The 18,001-nt window shown below is 42.6% G+C and overlaps 1 protein-coding gene across 4 annotated transcripts in view; it reads right to left on the bottom strand.

Moving 5' to 3' along the window:
* Positions 1-18,001, bottom strand: part of ARMC2 (armadillo repeat containing 2) — a 502,181-nt gene that overhangs the window by 333,046 nt on the left and 151,134 nt on the right. For 3 of the 4 annotated variants that reach the window (XM_063917083.1, XM_063917082.1, XM_063917081.1), the window contains one exon: positions 4,969-5,115. The exons of the other annotated variant lie outside the window; for it this stretch is intronic. The gene's annotated coding sequence lies outside the window, so the exon portion shown is untranslated. The remainder of the gene's footprint in view (positions 1-4,968; positions 5,116-18,001) is intronic. 4 annotated transcript variants of the gene reach the window in all.

The following is an 18,001-nucleotide window of genomic DNA, read 5'->3' as shown; positions in this document are numbered from 1 at the left end:
CGCACTGTCAGCAGTGTTCATTCCGGGAGTGGACACGACCTCCACCCGGGAAGGTGGTGACTTCATCAGGAAGTCTTCACGTAGTTTTGCAAATTGATGGAAACTGCCTCAGGTGGACTACATGGCGTCCCACCTCAATAAAAAGATAGAACGGTTTTACGCTGGGTCAAGGGACTCTCAGGCGATAGCTGTGGTCGCACTAGTAACACCGTGGGTGTTCCAGTCTGTCTATATATTCCCTCCTCTTCCTCTCAGACCCAAGGGCTGAGAATTGTAATAAACGGAGGAGTGTGAACAATATTCTTTACTCCGGATTGGCCAAGAAGGACTCGGTACCCGGAACTGCAAGAAATGCTCTCAGAGGACCCATGGCCTCTGCCTCTCAGTCAGGACATGTTGCAACAGGGACCCTGTCTGATCCAAGACTTACCGCGGCTGCGTTGGACGGCATGGCGGTTGACCGCCGGATCCTAGCGGAAAAAGGCATTCCGGATGCAGTTATTCCTACGCTGATAAAGGCTAGGAAAGACGTGACAGCAAGACTTTTTCACTGTATATGGCGAAAATAGGTTGCTTGGTGTGTGGCCGGGAAGGCCCTACAGAGGAATTCCAGGGGGGTCGATTCCTGCACTTCCTACAGTCAGGAGTGACTATGGGCCTAAAATTAGGATCCATAAAGGCCAAGATTTCGGCCCTATCCCTTTTTCTCTCAAAAAGAACTGGCTTCACTACCTGAAGTTCGGACGTTGTTACAGGGGTGCTGCATATTCAGCCCCTTTTGTGCCTCCAGTGGCACCTTGGGATCTTAACGTGTGTTGGATTCCTAAAATCCCACTGGTTTGAGCCACTTAAGACCATTGAGCTAAAATATCTCACGTGGAAAGTGGTCATGCTTTTGGCCTTAGCTTGGACTAGGCGTGTGTCAGAATTGGCGGCTTTGTCATGTAAAAGCCCATATCTGATCTTCCATATGGAAAGGGCAGAATGGAGGACTCGTCCCCAATTTCTCCCTAAGGTGGTATCATCGTTTCATTTGAACCAACCTATTGTGGTGCCTGCGGCTACTAGGAACTTGGAGGATTCCAAGTTGCTGGACGTAGTCCGGGCCCTGAAACTTTATGTTTCCAGGACGGCTAGAGTCAGAAAAACTGACTCGCTATTTATCCTGCATGCACCCAACAAGCTGGGTGCTCCTGCTTCAAAGCAGACTATTGCTCGCTGGATCTGTAGCACGATTCAGCTTGCACATTCTGCGGCTGGACTGCCGCATCCTAAATTAGTAAAAGCCCATTCCATGAGGAAGGTGGGCTCTTCTTGGGCGGCTGCCCGAGGGGTCTCGGCTTTACAACTTTGCCGAGCTGCTACTTGGTCGGGTTCAAACACTTTTGCAAAATTCTACAAGTTTGATACCCTGGCTGAGGAGGACCTTGAGTTTGCTCATTCGGTGCTACAGAGTCATCCGCACTCTCCCGCCCATTTGGGAGCTTTGGTATAATCCCCATGGTCCTTACGGAGTACCCAGCATCCACTAGGACGTCAGAGAAAATAAGAATTTACTCACCGGTAATTCTATTTCTCGTAGTCCGTAGTGGATGCTGGGAGCCCGTCCCAAGTGCGGACTCTCTGCAATACATGTATATAGTTATTGCTTAACTAAAGGGTTATTGTATGAGCCATCTGTTGAGAGAGGCTCAGTTATTGTTCATACTGTTAACTGGGTATAGTTATCACGAGTTGTACAGTGTGATTGGTGTGGCTGGTGTGAGTCTTACCCTGGATTCCAAATCCTTTCCTAGTAATGTCAGCTCTTCCGGGCACAGTTTCTCTAACTGAGGTCTGGAGGAGGGGCATAGAGGGAGGAGCCAGTGCACACCAGATATAGTACCTAATCTTTCTTTTAAGAGTGCCCAGTCTCCTGCGGAGCCCGTCTATACCCCATGGTCCTTACGGAGTACCCAGCATCCACTACGGACTACGAGAAATAGAATTACCGGTGAGTAAATTCTTATTTTCTTTATTGAACTGTGTAATGAATGGACGACTCATTTTTTTCTTAGATTCTTTTTTTGTATTGGTTGACAATAAATCCAATCGATCGGCATTATATGCCCGTATTTGTGCTTCCCTTAGATCTTTAGGGGTATATCCTCTTTCTATAAACCTTTCATACAGTTTTTCCGACTGCTCCCAAAACTTCTTGGAATTATTGCAATTTCTTCGAATTCTCAGGAATTGCGGAAAAAGCACATTGGTTTTCCAACTTTTTAAATAACAACTATCTGCAGGAATGAAACTGTTAGCGTCTGTTTCTTTAAAGTATGTTGACGTTACTACTTTATCATTATTATGGCCTTCTAATTTCAAATCAAGATACTCTATTGAATTCTTGTGACTTTTATGGGTACATTTTTAGATTGTAGTCATTGTTATTAATATACTTCACAAATTGTTCAATGCTTTCTTCATCTCCCTCCCAAATTATGATGAGATCATCAATATAACGGCGGTAATATTTGATATGTGAAATTTCAAACTGTGACTCATATATGTACTTCTCTTTCTAATCTCCCATCAGGATATTCGCGTAGGAGGGCGCAAATTTTGTACCCATTCCGGTACCCTGTTTTTGCACAAAGAACTTATTTTCAAATTTGAAAAAATTATGAGTCAAAATAAATTTTATACTTTCTAACAGGAATGTTCTAATTTCTTCCAAAACACTTTTATCTTCACTAAGTATTTCTCTAACTGCTTCTAACCCTTTAAAGTGAGGGATCGAAGAATACAATGCTTAAACGTCTATTGTCAACCAAACATAACTTGGTTTCCAATTCATGTCCTGTAGTTCCCTTAATAAAGAAGTAGAATCCTTCAAGTACGACTTTAGTTCTTTAACATAAATTTGTAGTTTTAAATCTACATAGTGAGATAAATTAGATGTCAGGGAATCTATTCCCGAGATGATGGGTCTCCGGGGGGGGGGGGGGGGGGAATTTTCTGTCTTTATGTATTTTAGGGATGTGGTAAAACAATGCCAATCTAGGATGTTTCAAGTAGAGATAATCAAATTCTTTATCCACCAAAATTTTCATATTTCTAGCCTTATTCAGTAGTAAATATAACCGTTCTTGAAATATTCCTGATGGATCCTCCTTTAGCTGTTCGTATGTTTGTTCATCATCAAGGATTTTATATGCTTCGGCCAAATAATCCTCTCTTTTCTGAATGACTACCCCCCCTCCCTTATCTGCCTGTCTAATGACCACACTAGTATCTGTTTTTAATTGTTTAATTTTTATTGCCCTAAACCCTTCTTTAACTGATTCATAAAATATTTCAATATGGCTATCTCTTGATTCTATGGGGTAGTACTTAGATGGAAGAGATACCACAGGAGATTTCTTTTGAGATTCCAAGTCTTGATTCAAAGGATTCTTCAAAAAGTGATGTTGTAAAGTTAATGTTCTAATGCACTTGTTCATATCTATAAATAAGTCAAATTTATATACGTGTGCGTCCGGTGCAAATTTTAAACCACGTTCTAGTAATTCACTCTGCGAGCTGGGTAACTTACTCTCTGTGAGGTTGAATATTCCACTCTGTTGGGTTTAAACTGCTCTGTTGACCTTTTAATTTTTGGGGGGAAACTCCTCCCACTGCCCCTCTTTCCTCGTCTTCTTCTCGCATTCTCCTTTTTGTACCCTGAGGGGAATCCAATTTCCTGAATAATTCTTCCTTCCGTTGTGTATAAGGGAGAACTCTCTTCTCTCCTAAAAAACGATGCCTCAGAGGATAAAATGAGGCTTGGGGTGGTGAATCTAATGATTCGTATCTGGTTTCTACGCTAGAATTTTGATTTCTATTAATACCTTCAGATCTATAATTAGGACCCCATTTAGGTGGATTCCTTGTTTGTCTTTGTTGGATGCCTCTATAGGGTTCATTCCTACATTATGGCCTTTCTCGTTTTTTCCAATTTCTAGATCTAGATCTATCCCATGAACCCTCTCTTTCGCTTCTCATTCTTTCCTTCCATATTGTTGATCCTGTCCATTGATGTTATTAGCCCATGTATGAACTTTATTATTCTGATAGTCCAATTTGTCTCTAAGAATTTTTTTCTGTTTTCGTGTAATAATATCATTTTCAAGACGATCAATTCTTTTACGGGCAGCTTCTACTTCATTTAAAAAAATCCTCATCTTTTTCCTTTTTTCAAATTTTGTTAGACTTGTTTCTAATCTACTTAAATCTCCCTCTATTTTCTTATGTTATTTTTTTCTTTCATTAGTTAATAACCTCACAAGTTTAATTGAACTATCTTCCAATATTTGGTTCCAATTGGCCATGAACTCATCATTACCTATTCCAATAGTTGGAGTTTTTTGCAGCCTTAATCCTCTTGGGATCCTCCCAACTTCTATATATTTTTCAAGGGTTACAATATCATACCAACTTTTTAAATCTTTAACTGATAACTTTTCTAGACTATTTAGTAACATATATTGATCATCATCTTCTCCATCAAGACATATATCAATTTCCTCATCAACAAAAATCATTCTACAATTTTGGGTCCTTTTGGACCTATCTCGAAACATATGCATGGTAGCAAGCAGCAAACACAGTTTCTGGCAAAAAAATTATAACAATAACAAAACGATAACCAGTTGCGCTAAATGTATAGCCTTTTAGCATAAGAGTTCTTGGAGAAATATTGGCAGCCAATCCCCAATAGCAGGTCCTCTTGCCAGTCGAGAACCAGAAATTTTAAGATGAAATAGTAGATGTGAGGGGAGCGCTCAAATAACAGTCTCAATATTTCTTCAGATTGAATATCCACATTCGACAGAGGTTTCTAGAAAAAACCCTCTCACCAGAATACACCAAGACAGCAAATTCACTAATTAGTCCATTTCCTTTAAAACGGTAGAATTTATTAAAACTTTATGTATTAACAGCTCTTACATTTGTCTTGACATTCATGGGATAAGATCTTAATTGGACTTGCTGCCTACCCCAGCCGGGGGGAGCTCCTAAAAACAGCTTGTCCACCCACTATGTCTAAGTCCTTCACCCAACGCGTTTCGTCTATACAGACTTCCTCAGGGGTGTCTTTAACAGAAAATAAAACCTTATTAACAAACCTTATAAAATGCATATGAAAATATAATATAAAGAGATTTTATAGTAACATAATCTGGGTGTTGGTGTATACATATATAGGAAAGACATTTATTGACTTTTATTGCTTTTTGTAGCTATCCTACAATTATATAACAAATATCTCACTTCAACCATAATCTCTAATAAAATTCAAAAAAACTCCACATTAGAAATATTAGTATTAGAAATATTAGTAGTATTAGATAAATTAGAGAAGAAACGTTTTCCTCTCTCTATAAAATTAGACAATTTAATCCAGAAAACTTTCATAATGGATTTCATGTATAATCACATGGCCACAATACTGTCCTATAGCAAGAGGTCTTAACAGATATCTTTTCAACACTAGTCAGTTGTATCATCTATAGAGGATTTAATTTAAGCAATTTGAAACACTTACTTTCTACAGGTAAGAGCAATATGTCCTAGCAGATAATTTATAAAAAATGGGGTACTCCCATGACGACACAATTCTGTGGGCATAAAATATTAAATCAATCTCCCAATCCTAATCGTAAATCTATTGAGGAATTATTAATAGTAAAAAATTATTATCAAATAATACTTACATTAAAATTAATATATATCCTAATATGAACAGATGATCCCAGAATCTTAAATAGCCAACGTTTTTAAGAACCTCCAAATGTCTCTATAACATTCGTTATTCTAAAGATAGAGAAAACGTATTTTACTAAATAAACTATTAAACAATACACAGGACCACCAGTATTCAAACCAACACTTACTGTTGCTTGTAATCTGGAGCTTGTGTCCTCTGTGCTGGCTTGGCTCTGAATGAACTACAGAGACTCTATTTGGGCTTTTATTCTCTCCAGTTATTACCTCACTTCCTATCATTATGGTTAATTGAATTTATCTAATAACCTTCATTTTATTAATATTAGCTATCATTTTTAAATAATAGATCAAGTGTCCCTTCTTTTAAACTTTTAATCTATACTTAGCTTAAATTTCTATTACAAAAACACTCCCCTTATGGCTAAAATTTATTAATTGCTCTAATTAATTTAGTACACATGGACCAATTCTCCTATACGTGTGTATCAAGCCTCGTTTTGAATCTCCTTAGGTTCCCATAGAGTAAGGGTCCACATTACTTCTTTTGTATATCTCACTTCAAAAATCCCGTATCGTCACTTCCTGATTGTGGAACACTCTGCGTTCCACTCTCTTTAACCAGCGCTCCTTCACATAGCCCGTCGCGGTACTTCCTGGTTGTGGAACGCTCTGCATTCCACTCTCTTATTCCGCTCTGACCAGCGTTTGTTTTCATAATGCGTCATGACACTCCATTCATGAACGGCATGACACCGTCTCCTAGCAACCCAACGCCTACCCCCGGGCTCGGCTCCACGGCACGCGTTCTTATAATTCAAAATCAGATGGTCACACGATGTGAAAATTCTATTTTAGTGCTACTTAATATTCTATACTTATAAAGTTAAATTTATATATATTCATTTGGGCACCATTATAATTCAATTTAATGCCCTTTTCAATGTAAACAATCCCATAATTCCTGTGCAAAATTGTGATACTAATACCTATGTTAATCTTTTTGTGTGGGCATAAAAAATTAACCATATTATTAAGCTTTTCTTTGTGGTGTATATACTTGTAATATTAACATTCTATGTCATACATATGGTGATCCTTTTATTAAAGATATAGATACAACTAACCAGTGTTTCACAAATAAGTTCTTACAGTCCCAAGGTGAAAATAATATATATACATATATATATATATATATATATATATATATATATATATATAATTACATACACATAAACACGCACTCATACACAATTCATAATTAACAAAAAGTAAAACATTGGAAGATTGAGTATATAATTATAAGAATGAGACAATATCAATTTCTTCATTCAACCCATTTGGAGCCAGTGTACCAAGCTCAAAAATCCAAAAGGATTCTCGTTTTGGACAATTGCAAATCTCTACTGCCTCCTCTAGAATTTTCTTTAACTTGTTCTAGAATGGAAAATTTCAAACTACTAACATCTGAATTATGGATATTTTCAAAATGTCTAGGCAGACTGTGGGTTTGAATTTTATTTTTTATATTTCTAAGGTGCTCTTGAATGCGAAGTTTTAGCATTATTTTTGTTTTCCCTATATATTGAAGTTTGCATCCACAGGTTATACGATAAATTACATACTGAGAGTTGCAGTTTAACACCTCTTTATATTTCACTTTTTCCGACTTTCCATTATAATTCAATTTGGGACATATATCAAAATGTTTACAACAAATGCATTTTCTACAGATAAAACATCCTGATTTTTTTTAAAGGTAGAAAGTTGTTTCCATTTATTTCTAATCTATCAGAGATCCCACTTTCAGGTCGAAGTTCACTGGATATTCTTAAGATTTTTTGCTTTTCTATACACTACTGTGGGTTTTTCTGGAAGTTGTGGTCCCAAAATGGGATCCTTTAAGAGAATTCCCCAGTATTTTTCCAAACTCTTCTTGATTTCCCTATTTTCTTTATTGAACTGTGTAATGAATGGACGACTCCTTTTGTTCTTAGATTCTGTTTTTGTATTGGTTGACAATAAATCCGATCGATCGGCATTATATGCCCGTATTTGTGCTTCCCTTAGATCTTTAGGGGTATATCCTCTTTCTATAAACCTTTCATACAGTTTTTCTGACTGCTCCCAAAACTTCTCGGAATTATTGCAATTTCTTCGAATTCTCAGGAATTGCGCAAAGGGCACATTGGTTTTCCAACTTTTTAAATGACAACTATCTGCAGGAATGAAACTGTTAGCATCTGTTTCTTTAAAGTATGTTGACGTTACTTCTTTATCATTATTATGGCCTTCTAATTTCAAATCAAGATACTCTATTGAATTCTTGTGACTTTTATGGGTAAATTTTAGATTGTAGTCATTGGCCCTCATTCCGAGTCGTTCGCTCGGTATTTTTCATCGCATCGCAGTGAAATTCCGCATAGTGCGCATGCGCAATATTCGCACTGCGACTGCGCCAAGTAACTTTACTATGAAGATAGTATTTTTACTCACGGCTTTTTCATCGCTCCGGCGATCGTAATGTGATTGACAGGAAATGGGTGTTACTGGGCGGAAACACGGCGTTTTAGGGGCGTGTGACTGAAAACGCTACCGTTTCCGGGAAAAACGCAGGAGTGGCCGGAGAAACGGTGGGAGTGTCTGGGCGAACGCTGGGTGTGTTTGTGACGTCAACCAGGAACGACAAGCACTGAACTGATCGCACAGGCAGAGTAAGTCTGAAGCTACTCTAAAACTGCTACGAGGTTTGTGATCGCAATATTGCGAATACATCGGTCGCACTTTTAAGAAGCTAAGATACACTCCCAGTAGGCGTAGGCTTAGCGTGTGTAACTCTGCTACATTCGCCTTGCGAGCGATCAACTCGGAATGAGGGCCATTGTTATTAATATACTTCACAAATTGTTCAATGCTTTCTTCATCTCCCTCCCAAATTATGATGAGATCATCAATATAACGGCTGTAATATTTGATATGTGAAATTTCAAACTGTGACCCATATATGTACTTCTCTTCCCAATCTTCCATCAGGATATTCGCGAAGGAGGGCGCAAATTTTGTACCCATTGTGGTACCCTGTTTTTGCACAAAGAACTTATTTTCAAATTTGAAAAAATTATGAGTCAAAATAAATGTAATACTTTCTAACAGGAATGTTCTCATTTCTTCCGAAACACTTTTAGCTTCACTAAGTATTTCTCTAACTGCTTCTAACCCTTTAATATATATATATATAGATAGATAGATAGATATATATATGTGTGTATAGGTGCATTTGAAAATATATATATATATATAAATATTTATAATGAATGCTGAGGTAAAGTTATTCCTTCTCATGGATAGAGTAATGTGAGAGTCACCCCTGTTCTGCACGGGGCCCTGTCACAAAGGATCGTATGCAGGAAGATATGTGATACTCTAATTATGTGTCCGTATGTATGTTGATTATACTAGCATTACATGCGCATGGGGGAGTAGTTGTATGCAGGGTACTCCTGAAGTTGAGTCATGTCTATATTATTGCAGCATACTGCCGTGCAACTACAAGGAATATAGGACTCTTGGGGTCATGAGCCACTTCCATGGCGGTCTCGACTAGGAGGACGTTGTGGATTCACCAATGGAATGCTGAGGCTGACTCCGAGAAGTACTGGAGTATCTTCCCTATGAAGGTGAAACCTGGTTTGGGGATGGCTTTGTTAAGTTGATCTCGGCAGATACCACTGGTAAGTCTATCTTCTTGACCTATGTTCCCTCACAACGGTTGGTGACGCATTTTTGGAGGATGCAGTCATTTTGACCGAATGGATACGGTTTTCCCTTTCTTTGCAGGTAGAGGAAGGTGAAAAGGTAAGAGATCAGCAGCCTTTTCAAGTTCGCAGAAGCAGAAATCATCCTCTGTTTCTACCACATCCACCGCAGGTCGCTGAGTCTATCTTGCGGGAGCCCACACCGGTGGGACCACGTCTAATACTCTTCAGTCAGTCCTAGAATGGACATGGACCAGTGAGTTTAAGAATACAATCCCAAGGGGGACATTCTGGAGTTTCCAGACGATTCCCCTCACTGATTTTTCAAATAGACCTTACCGATTCTACTCTGGATGGGAAGGTAATATGCGACGCCATACAGGAATTGGGTCAGGATCAGGTCATTGTCCTGCTGTCCCGGTCACACACAAAAAAAAGAAGCTGTAATTCAAGCTTTTTCATGCTTCTGAGGCCGGACGGCTCGGTCAGAACAATCCCAAAAATTTCTACTTAAGAAGTTGAACTACACGATGGAATCTCTCAGGGCAGGGATCTCCAGTCTGTAAAAGGAGAAAGAGGGTCTAAGTACGGTTTCTTCCGCATTAGGCTTACCTGGGTTTGCTATTCATGATTGTCATTGCCAATTCACCAGAGTGATGGCGGTATGATGGTTTTCCTTCAATAGTAAGAGTCATTATTATTCTGTACTGGGACACTCTCCTGAGTATGGTGAGGTAAAGAAACAAGTGGTGCAAAATGTTGTTTTCTCCCTGACAGTTCTTCAACAAAGTGGTTGGCTCCTGAACTTGCCAGAATCACTGTTGATCCCAACGATGCGGTGGTCGGAGTTGGGAATAATGTTAGATACAGAACTGTTGAGAGTTTGTTTCTTCCAGTGGAAAGAGCTCTGAAGATCCGGAGTCGGATCAGCAACAGTGTCAATCCATCAATATGTTCCGTTGATGAAGAAGATAGTTGCGGCCTACAAGGCCATTCAGTGAGCAGGGTAAATGCCAGAGTGGTTTTAGCGGGACCAGTTGGACATGTGGTCTGGGTCTCTCCTGCACATGCACCGGAAAATAATCCTATCTTCCAGGTCCAGAATCTCTCTCCTGTGGTGGCTGCACAGTTCTCACCTTCTAGAGGGACGAAGGTTCGGGATCCAGGATTGGATCCTGGTGTCCATGGATGCAAGTCTCCGAGGCTGGGGAGCAGTCTTTCAGGGGGAAGAATTTCCAGGGAAAATGGTCAAGCCAGGAAGCTTGTCTGCAATAAACATTCTGGAATTGAGGGCTATTTACAATGGCCTTCTGCAAGCGGAACATCTTGGCGATCTACCCGTCTTAATTCAGTCGGAAAACTTAACAGCAGTGGCGTACGTAAACCGCCAGGGCGGAACGTACAGCAGAGCGGCAATGGCAGAAGCCACAAAAGTTTTCCGCTGGGTGGAAAGACATGTAAGCGCTCTGTCAGTGGTCTTCATTCCGGGTGTAGACAACTGGGAAGCAGACTTCCTCAGCAGACACGATCTCCATCCAGGAGAGTGGGGTCTTCATCAAGAGGTCTTTGCAGAAGTGACAAGTCGTTGGGGAATTCCTCAAATAAGCATGCTGGCGTCTCGCCTCAACAAAAACCTTCAGAGATATTGTTCCAGGTCGAGGGACCCTCAAGCAATAGCGGTGGACGCCCTGGTGACACTGTGGGTGTTTCAGTCGGTCTATGTGTTCCCTCCACTTCCACTCATTCCGAAGGTGATAAAGATCATAAGAAGAACAAAGGTTCAAGCGATCCTCATTGTTCCGGACTGGCCAAGGAGGGCTTGGTATCCAGATCTTCAAGAATTACTCATAGAAGATCCCTGGCCTCTTCCTCTACGAGAGGACCTGTTACAGCAAGGACGTGCGTGCGTGTATCAAGACTTACCACGGCTGCGTTTGACGGCATGGTGGTGAACGCCAAATCCTAGCCCGAAAGGGTATTCCCAGTGAAGTCATTCCCACATTTCTTCAGGCTAGAAAAGAAGTAACGGCAAAGCATTACCACCGTATTTAGAGAAAATATGTGTCTTGGTGTGAATCCAAGAAGGCTCCTACGGAGGACTTTCAGCTGGGTTGTTTGCTCCAATTTTTGCAAGCAGGTGTAGATGTGGGCCTAAAGTTAGGCTCCATTAAAGTACAAATTTCGGCCTTATCAATTTTCTTTCAGAAAGAATTGGCCTCCCTTCCAGAAGTTCAGACCTTCGTGAAAGGCATACTGCACATCCAACCTCCCTTTGTGCCCCCAGTGGCACCATGGGATTTTCATGTGGTGTTGCAGTTCCTGCAATCTCATTGGTTTGAACCTTTACGTAAGACTGAGTTAAAATTCCTTACTTGGAAAGTAGTCATGTTGTTGGCCTTGGCATCCGCAAGGCGGGTATCTGAATTGGCGGCTTTGTCTCACAAAAGCCCCTATTTAATCTTCCATGCTGATAGAGCAGAGTTGAGAACTCTACAGCAATTTCTGCCAAAAGTGGTTTCATCGTTTCACGTAAACCAGCCTATTGTGGCGCCAGTGGCTACTGATGCCTTGGCGGATTCGAAGTCACTCGATGTGATCAGAGTTTTGAAAATCTATGTCACCAGAACGGCTCAAATTAGGAAAACAGAGGCTCTGTTTGTCCTATGGGCTCCCAACAAGATTGGGGCTCCTGCTTCCAAGCAGACTATTGCACGATGGATCTGTAATACGATTCAGCAGGTTAATTCTACGGCAGGATTGCCGTTACCGAAATCGGTGAAGGCCTATTCTACCAGTAAGGTGGGCTCATCTTGGGCGCCTGCCTGAGGGGTCTCGGCATTACAGCTTTGCCGAGCTGCTACTTGGTCGGGATCAAACACATTTACGAAGTTTTACAAGTTTGATACCTTGGCTGAGGAGGACCTCTTGTTTGGTCAATCGGTGCTGCAGAGTCATCCGCACTCTCCTGCCCGTTCTAGAGCTTTGGTATGAACCCCATGGTTCTTGAAGCATCCCCAGCATCCTCTAGGGTGTATGAGAAAATAGGATTTTAATACCTACTGGTAAATCCTTTTCTCTTAGTCCGTAGAGGATGCTGGGCGCCCGTCCCAGTGCATACTGTATCTGCAGTTATTGGGTATGTTTACACACATGGGGGTATATTTACAAAGATTCGTGTTTTTGCCGTTTTGAAGGGTGTTTGAACTCGAATGGTATCGGGTGCATTTTACTGCAACTTTTTGAATCCTGATACGATCATTCACTAAGCTGCCGACTTTTCCCAATTCGTATTTTCCTATGTCGATGTGATTCGTAATGTTAGGCAGTGTTTTACGGGAGTGATGAGTAAAACACTGCCTGACAAAACACAAGTAATCCCAGCCGGATCTGTGATATCCGTGCAGGGCTTTATTGTGTACCTAAAAAAGGTGTTTAAAGTCGTTAAAAATCAGAAAAAAATTGCGTGGGGTCCCCCCTCCTAAGCACAACCAGCCTCGGGCTCTTTGACCCGGTCCTGGTTGACAAAATATGGGAAAACAAATGACAGGGGTTCCCCCATATTTCATCAACCAGCACCGGGCTCTGCGCCTGGTCCTGGTTCCAAAAATACGGGGGACAAAAAGCGTAGGGGTCCCCCGTATTTCTTAAACCAGCACCGGGCTCCACTAGCCAGGTACATAATGCCACAGCCGGGGGACACTTTTATACTGGTCCCTGTGGCCCTGGCATTACATACCCAACTAGTCACCCCTGGCCGGGGTACCCTGGAGGAGTGGGAACCCCTTAAATCAAGGGGTCCCCCCCCTCCAGCCACCCAAGGGCCAGGGGTGAAGCCCGAGGCTGTCCCCCCCATCCAAGGGCGGCGGATGGAGGGCTGATAGCCATGTGTAAAAAAATGTGAATATTGTTTTTAGTAGCAGTACTACAAGTCCCAGCAAGCCTCCCCGCAAGCTGGTACTTGGAGTACCACAAGTACCAGCATGCGGTGGAAAACCTGGCCCGCTGGTACCTGTAGTACTACTACTAAAAAAATACCCCCTAAAAAACAGGACACACACACCGTGAAAGTATAAGTTTATTACATACATGCACACCTCCAAACATACATACTTACCTATGTTCACACGAGGCTCGGTCCTCTTCTCCATGTAGAATCCTTGGGGGACCTGTGAAAAAAATTATACTCACATAATCCAGTGTAGATTGTGTCCAAAGTATAATCCACGTACTTGGCAAAACAAAAAAACGGAAACCCGACCACGCACTGAAAGGGGTCCCATGTTTACACATGGGACCCCTTTCCCCGACTGCTAGGACCCCCCCTGACTCCTGTCAAAGAGGGTCCCTTCAGCCAATCAGGGAGCGCCACGTCGTGGCACTCTCCTGATTGGCTGTGTGCTCCTGTAGTGTCTGTGAGGCAGCACACGGCAGAGATACAATGTTGCGCCTATGCGCTCCATTGTAGCCAATGGTGGGAACTTTGCGGTCAGCGGTGAGGTTACTTGCACAGTTACACAGATCTCACTGATCCGTGCATGGTTATCCAAACTCGACTGGAAAAAGCAGGTCTATTTTTTTGCTGCTTTTTTTAACGAATCGAAAAAAAACAGACCCGCACTTGAGCACTCAGAGACTAACACCCAAATACGAATGAATAGTGAATGCCCGTATTGTATGAAATAACAGCCGCGTTTGACCGATGGTCTATTCATTCGTATTTCTGAACTTTGCCAATCAAACCATTACAAATAGACCAGACACTGCTGAGTTTTCTGCTTAGTGAATTCCCGGATTGGGACTTAGAAAAAAAAAAACAAATCGGCAAAACTCGGATTTTTAGTAAATACTGGCCATGGTGTGTTGCATTTAAGTCAGCCTGTTGCTGACGATATTCATGCCATGGCATGCGTTATGCTGTCATTGGTTGTGTTTACACACACAGGTTGTGTTACGCTTTATGTCAGCATATTGCTGCATATTCTTCATGCCGTCGGCTGGTTTTCTATTGAATGCCACGTTCTGCGGCATACTGGAGGTGTGAGCTGGTAAAATGCTCACCGTGGTTTATCAATAAATTCTTTCCTCGAAATGTCTGTCTCCCTGGGCACAGTTACTTAAGCTGGAGTCTGGAGGAGGGGCATAGAGGGAGGAGCCAGTTCACACCCATTCAAAGTCTTGAAGTGTGCCCATGTCTCCTGCGGATCCCGTCTATACCCCATGGTTCTTGAAGCATCCCCAGCATCCTCTATGGACTAAGAGGATTTACCGGTAGGTATTAAAATACTATTAATTTGCATACTATACAATTGTACGGAGCAGCTGATTGTTTGCCATAGGAAACTTCTCCACAGGCTCATTTGTCCACTCTTTTCACTGCTTCATGAATAGACCCCTAAATCTGTTGCCTCATGATTCAATATATATTTCTCATATGTCCTAGAGGATGCTGGGGACGACATCAAGGAGACATGGGCCCTCTAAAGACTTTTCATTGGGTGTGAACTGGCTCCTCCCTCTATGCCCCTCCTCCAGACCTCAGTTTTAGAAATGTGCCCAGGTCGACTGGATGCACTCTGAGGAGCTCTACTGAGTTTCTCTGAAAAGACTTATGTGAGGTTTTTTTATTTTCAGGGAGATCTGCTGGCATCAGACTCCCTGCTTCGTGGGACTGAGGGGGCAGAAGCAGGACCAACTTCCTCAGAGTTTCATGGCTCTGCTTCTGACTGACAGGACACCATTAGCTCCTGAAGGGAACTGAACGCTAGCCGTGTCTAGATGCTCACTCCCACAGCACGCCGTCACCCCCCTCACAGAGCCAGAAGTCAGAAGACAGGTGAGTATGAGAAGAATGATCTTCAATCAACTAAGTGACGGCTGAGGTGCGGCGCGGCTGGCGGGAGTGCAGCGCGCCATTGCTGCCCACACACACAGGCACTGCAGGGTGCAGGGCCTGTGGGGGGGCGCCCTGGGCAGCAAGAAAAATACCTCAAACTGGCTAAAAGGGGGCATAAGATGCCCAGGCACAGCTCTACCCCCGCCAGTATAAATATTATGAAAAGTTTCTGAGGTAAAAAGGGCGGAGCTTCCTCCTCAGGCAGCCAGCACACTACTCAGTGCCATTTTCTCTCTCTCCTCAGGCTGCAGAGAACACGCTGGTCCTCTACTCCACTTCTGACAAGTACAGGGTGCTATAAAGGGGGGGCACAAAGCGATTGTGGTGCATTTGATAGTGTATATTACTATTTAAAAGCACTTTTTGGCTGTGGAATACTGTGTTCACAGGCAATACTGGTGCTGGGTTTGTGAACTGGCTGCTCCTATCCTGTGTCCCTCTGACAGATTTTACTGTGGGTCTGTCCCCAAAATAAGTCCCCGTGGTGTACACGTGTGAGGCATGTCTGAGGCAGGGAGTTCCTCCACGGAGGAAGCCATTTTAGGGACACAGAGTTGTAATGTGGTGGCGCTACCAGCACACCAAGAGCCTGCATGGGTGAAAGAGCTACGTGACAGTATGCATCTGATTAACCGTAGATTGGATAAGTGAATCTAAGGCTGCATGCTGGAGAAAATCTGTGGAAGATGTGATTTTTCAGGATGCTCTTATTCCTTATGCGGGTGGCCCCTCTGGGTCACATAAGAGACCATTTGCAAATGTTGTAAACACTGATACCGACATGGATTCTGATTCTTGTGTCGACAATAGTGAATCCAGAGAGATAGATCATAAATTGGCAAAAAGTATACAATATATGATTGTGGCTATAAGGGACGTGTTGGAGGTTACAGAAAGCACTCCTGTACCTCAGGAGAAATCTTATTTATGTAAGGAAAAGAAATCCAGTCATGTTCCCTCCTTCACACAAACTAAATGCTCTGTTTGAAGGGATGTGGGTGAATCCTGATAAAAAAAATTGTATTCTCAAAAGGATTCACATAGCTTATCCTTTCCCAGCTGAAGACAGGAAAAAATGGGAGTCACCCCCGTGTTAGACAGTGCACTTTCCAGGTTGACAAAGAGGGTAATTCTCCCTGCTCCTGACACGGCTTCTCTTAAAGAGCTGGCAGACCGCAAAATGGAAACGACATTGAAATCCATTTATGTTACCAATGGTACACTGCTCAGGCCCACTATTGCCTGCGCATGGGTGAGTCGCGCTATTGAAAAATGGTTAGAAAGCGTGTCATCAGAAATTGACACGATTGATAAAGATGAGATACTGCTTAAGTTAGGGAATATCAAGGATGCTGCCGCCTACATGCTGGAAGCAATGAAGAATATTGGACTCTTGAGTTCACAAGCCGCTACCATGGCTGTATCGGCTAGGCGGGCGTTATGGATTCGCCAGTGGAACGTGGATGCAGATTTCAAAAGAAACATGGAGGCTCTCCCATATAAAGGTGAGGCCTTATTTGGCGATATTTGGATGCGTTAGTCTCGGCGGCTGCCGCAGGTAAGTCAACATTTTTGCCCTCTGCGCCTGCACCGGCAAAAAAGACCTATCACCTGCAAATGCAGTCCTTTCGGCCCAATAAATACAAAAAGATGAGAGGTTCCCCCTTCCCCCTTTGCAGGAAGGGGAAGGGGAAGGAGAAAGAAGCCCACACCGGCTCCAGGTTCCCAAGAGCAAAAGTCTACCCCTAATTCTGCCAAATCCCCAGCATGACGCTGGAACTCTCTTTGACACTCGGGTGGGGGCACGTCTCAAACTCTTCAGCCAGGATTGGATTCTGTCTGGCCTGGACCCCTGGGTGTTGCAAATAGTATCCCAGGGATACAAACTAGAGTTTCAAGACGTTCCCCCATGCCGATTTTTCAAATTGACCTTTCCAGCTTCTCCGCCAGTGGGAGAAGCAGTAACAGCGGCAATCCAAAAAATTATGTCAAGACCAGGTCATAGTCCTGGTACCGTTGTCACAACAAGGGCGGGTTTTTTTTTCAAGCCTTTTTGTTGTTCCGAAGCCGAACGGCTCGGTCAGACCGATCCTAAATCTAAAAAATCTGAATTTCTTCCTGAAAAGGTTCAAGTTCAAGATGGAATCACTTCGGGCGGTGATTGCCAGTCTGGAGGAGGGGGACTACTTGGTGTCGGTGGACATAAAGGATGCTTACCTGCATGTTCCCATTTATCCTCCTCACCAGGCTTATCTAAGATTCGCGATTCAGGATTGCCATTACCAATTCCAGACGTTACCTTTCAGTCTCTCCACGGCGCCGAGGGTATTCACCAAGGTGATGGTGGAGATGATGGTCCTCATTCGTCAGAAAGGAGTCAATATAATCCCTTATCTGGACGACCTCCTGATAAAGGCGAGATCCAGGGAGCAGTTATTACAAAACATATCCCTCTCCCTGTCAATACTCCAACAACACGGGTGGATCATAAATTACCCAAAGTCACAGTTGGAACCGACGACAAGGTTGTCTTTCCTCGAGATGATTCTGGACACAGAAGTTCAGAGAGTATTTCTTCCGCTGGAAAAGGCTCTGGAAATCCAGAAAA

The sequence above is a fragment of the Pseudophryne corroboree genome, chromosome 4, assembly GCF_028390025.1.
Source record: "Pseudophryne corroboree isolate aPseCor3 chromosome 4, aPseCor3.hap2, whole genome shotgun sequence".
Taxonomy (NCBI): Eukaryota; Metazoa; Chordata; class Amphibia; order Anura; family Myobatrachidae; genus Pseudophryne; species Pseudophryne corroboree.
Note: the sequence above shows the minus strand (reverse complement) of the source record. Positions and strands in the feature narration are given on the sequence as shown.